The sequence below is a fragment of the Entelurus aequoreus genome, linkage group LG23, assembly GCF_033978785.1.
Source record: "Entelurus aequoreus isolate RoL-2023_Sb linkage group LG23, RoL_Eaeq_v1.1, whole genome shotgun sequence".
In the NCBI taxonomy this organism is placed as follows: domain Eukaryota; kingdom Metazoa; phylum Chordata; class Actinopteri; order Syngnathiformes; family Syngnathidae; genus Entelurus; species Entelurus aequoreus.
The window spans coordinates 4,807,253-4,813,270 of NC_084753.1; the positions used below are offsets into that span (position 1 = coordinate 4,807,253).

The 6,018-nt window shown below is 37.6% G+C and overlaps 1 protein-coding gene across 5 annotated transcripts in view; it reads left to right on the forward strand.

Annotated features, from left to right (window-relative positions):
- The window catches only part of prkg3 (protein kinase cGMP-dependent 3), a 92,879-nt gene that overhangs the window by 15,815 nt on the left and 71,046 nt on the right, over positions 1 to 6,018 (forward strand). For 4 of the 5 annotated variants that reach the window (XM_062034865.1, XM_062034863.1, XM_062034860.1 and 1 more), the window contains one exon: positions 3,103 to 3,399. The gene's annotated coding sequence lies outside the window, so the exon portion shown is untranslated. Of the gene's footprint in view, positions 1 to 3,102; positions 3,400 to 5,279 lie in introns of those variants that run through there. The other variant, XM_062034864.1, reaches the window with a different exon arrangement.

Consider the following 6,018-nt stretch of genomic DNA (forward strand, 5'->3'; position numbering starts at 1 on the left):
AACCGACTACATTGGAACTCCAGACCCACAATGATGCAACCAATCACAAGGCAGCTGACATATTTTCTAAGACAGAGCTCAGCTTCCTGAGAGCATACATTCACAACCACAACTTGCTGAAAAGCCACATAGACCGCCCAAAAGTGTCACGCACGCATGCTGGCGTGTCTTTTTTAAGCAGTTGACACAGAAGTAGGTCATCTTACATTATAGTTTTAACTACACAATGACGACAACAATGTAAACAAATCTTAGCATACACCACAAACACTTCAAATTCCACAAATAAGGAATTTCTGCCATCATTTCTTTTTAAAGGACAAGTCCTTACCTTTGTGCTCGCTGCACCTCAACAGAAGTTAGGAGGATGTGGCAGCTCTCAAAAGCAGGGAAAGATGCACAACACATTTTCCTTCCTTTTTTGTTGCCGTGTAGCCCTGTTGCAATCGGCACAAACTGAGTGGAATGGTTCCTTTTTAGGGCTCTATCATCTATAGTACAAAACACAAAACCAGTGAAGTTGGCACGTTATTATTATCAAAGTAAAAAAAAAACATTTTGACAAGCGGTAGAAAATGGATGGATGGATTTTTGAAGGAAAAAAAAAAAAAAAAGTCTAATTATGTCTTTTCAGATTAAAACACCATCCTATTTTCTGTTAATGTACATTTGGAAACTACTTACAAAATTTCACCAGACATTATGTTTTCATTTATTTGTGTGAATCTATAGAAAAGTACATGGAAAGCCAATGAAATAACACCCTTTGGTCCCCTTTGCACTCTTTTAATCCAATATAGTAATGTAGCCTGAGGCTGAGCCAATCAGTGGCCACGATACTGAACATCACACTATGATTGGTTTGGTCTCCTCTAGTGGCTAACACTATAATTAGACTTGGACTTAGACAACTTAGACTGAGACAAACTTTATTGATCCACAAGGGAAATTGTTCCGCACAGTAGCTCAGTTACAAAGGATGGAAAGGGTAGGGATGGAAAGGATAGTGCACACAAGGGCACAAAAAAGAGGGCGAAAACAAAAGGTATAAAGTAGACTAAAAATGTACCATAGTAGCAATATAAAATGTAACATGTATGTAATATTTACATATAAATAAATGATAAATGGGTTATACTTGTATAGCGCTTTTCTACCTTCAAGGTACTCAAAGCGCTTTGACAGTATTTCCACATTCACCCATTCACACACTGATGGAGGGAGCTGCCATGCAAGGCGCTACCAGCACCCATCAGGAGCAAGGGTGAAGTGTCTTGCCCAAGGACACAACGGACGTGACTAGGATGGTAGAAGGTGGGGATTGAACCCCAGTAACCAGCAACCATCCGATTGCTGGCACGGCCACTCTACCAACTTCGCCACGCCATATAATATATACTTATATATTATATGTTTATATAATATATAAAAAATCCCAATTACCATGTACAATATTACAGTAGATGTAACAGTTGCAGCAAAAAAAGAAGATATTTGTAGTTTATTTTCCCATTGTTATGCTAAAAATTGCTGAATTTAGGACTATCAAATTGTAGAATATCTTCTTTTTTTTTTTAAATAGTAGTGAATGTATGTTTTATTTGGAACAGGAAGGATTTTGTGCGCATAGCAATACTTGAGAGTACTGTATTTGAGTTGCAGGGCACATCAAACTGTAATTTCCCAACTCCCCCACTAGATAGAGCTACCACACCCTAATTGGGTTTTCATCCACTTTGCATTGGAATGCATTTTTAAAAACTCAGACGTCTGCAACAACAATGTATTAAAGGTAAACACAATTTACATAGGTTTAACTGTGATGTCAAACTACACCTTTTATTTACTGTATTATATATATTTATTTAAGCATATATATATATATATATATATATATATATATATATATATATATATATATATATATATATATATATATATATATATATATATGTGTATATATATATATATATATATATATGTGTATATATATATATATGTGTGTATATATATATATATATACATATATATATGTGTGTGTATATATATATGTTTATATATATATATATGTGTGTGTATATATATATGTTTATATATATATATATATGTGTGTGTGTATATATATATATATGTGTATGTATGTGTGTGTGTGTGTGTGTGTGTGTGTGTAGCTGTTGAGATAGAATTAGAACAAAACAGAAACGTTGTTGCATGTGTATATGGAAAACCAGGATCAAAAGTGGAAACCTTCATGGATAAATTGTGAAAATGCTTAAACTAAAATTAAAAAGTATGTTGGAGTTGGGTTGTTGGTGGAGGGAACAGTTATAAAGTAATCTAAAATAATTTGTGTTAAAAAGGGGGCAGATAAATATGAGAATAGTATTCTTCCATCTGCTCCTTTCTGATCATGGAAATGTATAAGGAACAAAAAAACAATGAAAGTGTCAACTGTACATGGCTTGTATATATGCATTTTCATGAAAGGAATAAAAAGAAATGATGATGATGATATGGCAGTACAGTAATATGGTTCTATGATAAAATGCCATCAATTGACCTCCATTGTCCAACCTGTATCAATACACCTGGAAAAACATCTGTAATGGACGCTAACCCGTCACAGCCTTCCACTTTCGGAGGCCTTTTATCTCGACATGGGGGTCACAGGTGTCGCTGATTAACCACTGCGACGAGTATCAATAATTAACCACGAACAATAAAATGCCCACACCCTCTGCCATAACCTTTTAGCCTCATTTAGATATGTTTAATGATGCGGCAGCTTAGAACGATTCATTTCCATTCCAATTTTTTTTTTAGCAAAGTATTTTGTTAGAATGTCACAAGAAAAGTTACCAAGATACTTTCAGCTTCACATGCAAAAAAAACAGTGTTTTGCACTGTTATCCAGATTCTCACCATAACACAATTTTGCATAATCCTGCTCACTGTATGTATTTATTGTTTCTGTGGCACAGAACTGCATTGTGTCATCTTTTGCAGCGAGCCCATGAAACCTTGCATGAATTATTATAATCTGCTTTTTGTAAGCACTCCCAACTGGAGTTTTCTCACCAGTGCATCCTCCTCCTCCTCCAGTTCTTCCCCCACCTGGAGAGATGATGGGCGGAGCCTCTGGTTATGGTAAATGATTCAACACCAGAGCTGCTGAGATTGACAGCAAGAAAGATTGAGGGAAGGAGAAAGGACGAGAGAGAGACGGAGGGAGGTATAAAGGTCTAAAGAAGGGGCGTGTTGGCTGAGAAGGTGTCACAGCGGCACATATGAAGAAGGTCTGAGTTCTTGCAAACTTTTCTCGAAAATCTGACACAAGCGATGCGGCCTCTATGAGGTGGCCCGCCCCCCCTGTCTCTTGATCTCACAAACAACTCACAGGTGAGTACCACTTCCTTATGTGTCTCTACATGCAGTATGTGCGCCATCTTCCACTATAATCATTTACTGTTGCTCTCTGTGACCTCATTGACCAGTCATGTATTGTTTCTCCCGCTAGTTATTGTGGATAATCGCCACTTTAAATCAGAAAAGTCAATGGAAAAATTCTAATAATCCACAAAGTCAAAGTGCTTGATACGTACAATCGCAAATAACTGTCACCTTGCATTATGGAAATTACAAAACCCAAAACCAGTGAAGTTGCCACGTTGTGTAAATGGTAAATAAAAACAAAATACAATGATATGCAAATCTTTTTTAACTTATATTCAATTGAGTAGACTGCAAAGACAAGATATTTAACATTCAAACTGGAAAACTTTATGTTTTGCAAATATTAGCTCATTTGGAATTTGATGCCTGCAACATGTTTCAAAAAAGTTGGCACAAGTGGCAAAAAAGACTGAGAAAGTTGAAGAATGCTCATCAAGTAATTATTTGGAACATCCCACAGGTGAACAGGCTAATGGGAACAGGTGGGTGCCATGATTGGGTATAAAAGCAGCTTCCATGAAATCCTCAGTGATTCACAAACAAGGATGGGGCGAGGGTTACCACTTTGTGGACAAATGCGTGAACAAATTGTCCAACAGTTTAAGTACAACATTTCTCAACCAGCTATTGCAAGAAATTTAGGGATTTCACCATCTACGGTCTGTAATATCATCAAAAGGTTCAGAGAATTTGGAGAAATCACTGCACGTAAGCGGCAATGCCCGTGACCTTCGATCCCTTAGGGGGTACTGCATCAAAAATGGACATCAGTGTGTAAAGGATATCACCACATGGCCTCAGGAACACTTCAGAAAATCACTGTCAGTAACTACAGTTGGTCGCTACATCTGTAAGTGCAAGTTAAAACTCTCATATGCAAAGCGAAAGCCATTTATCAACAACACCCAGAAACGCCGCCGGCTTTGCTGGGCCCGAGCTCATCTAAGATGGACTGATGCAAAGTGGAAAAGTGTGCTGTGGTCTGACGAGTCCACATTTCAAATTGTTTTTGGAAACTGTGGAAGTCGTGTCCTCTGGACCAAAGAGGAAAAGAACCATCCGGATTGTTATAGGCGCAAAGTTGAAAAGCCAGCATCTGTGATGGTATGGGCGTGTATTAGTAACTTACACATCTGTGAAGGCACCATTAATGCTGAAAGGTACATACAGGTTTTGGAGCAACATATGTTGCCATCTAAGCAACATTATCATGGACGCCCCTGCTTATTTCAGCAAGACAATGCCAAACCACGTGTTACAACATCGTGGCTTCATAGTAAAAGAGTGTGGGTACTAGACTGGCCTGCCTGTAGTCCAGACCTGTCTCCCATTGAAAATGTGTTTGGCATTATGAAGCCTAAAATAGCACAAGGGAGACCCCCGGACTGTTGAACAACTTAAGCTGTACATCAAGCAAGAATGGGAAAGAATTCCACCTGAGAAGCTTCAAAAATGTGTCTCCTCAGTTCCCAAACGTTTACTGAGTGTTGTTAAAAGGAAAGGCCATGTAACACAGTGGTAAAAATGCCCCTGTGCCAACTTTTTTGCAATATGTTGCTGCCATTAAATTTTAAGGTAATGATTATTTGCAAAAAAATAAAACATTAGTTTCTCAGTTTCAACATTAAATATCTTGTCTTTGCAGTCTATTCAATTGAATATACAGTAGGTTGAAAATGATTTGCAAATCATTGTATTCTGTTTTTATTTATCATTTACACAATGTGCCAACTTCACTGGTTTTGGGTTTTGTACAAAGATAAAGTGCCTCGTAAGTACAATTGGTAATGCACAAGCACATCTGCGTGCACAGTGTAGATAAGCCATATCGTTAATGTTTTCCTCTCGCCATTTCTTAAAAATAACCGCCACCCAGCATAACAAAACTAAGTAATAGACCCAAAATACTCCTCAAAGTTAAAGGCCTACACTACGCTTGCTCATGCACGAGTGAGGAAGCGTTATTAATGATAACCACCACCTGGCATAGTAGACAATGAAGAGAAATGCTCAAAATAATCCCCAACATAGACGAGTCACAGTGATTGCTCCTCCTGCCAGTTATTGCATATTCGACCGGTTCCTTGCTAACGTACACATATTCAATAGTTGTTCAAAATAATTGCCACTTTGCACATTAGAAATTAATTTAAAAAGGCCTCAAAACTCGTGGGGCGCTTGTTCTTGCAGAGGCACATGTACAGTACGTGCATAACATAGACAAATCAAATGCCATTCCTCCGTCCGCCAGTTATTAATGATAACTGACGCCTTGCATAAGTAAATTACATTGTAGGCTTGTTCATACACGAGTTTATTAGTGTGCACGACATAAACAAATCGTATAAATAATGTGTGAATCATGCATATGGGCCAGTTATTATTAATAACCGCCACCTTGGATAGTAGAAGTAAATAAAAAAAGAGTCAATCTAAGCCACACATATACTGTAGGTCAAGGTTGTCAAACTCAGTTTAGCTTAGGGGCCACATGGAGGAAAATGTATTTACTTTTGACCTAGCAGATTTGGTCACATTTTCAGCAGACCCATAATAAATTCCTAA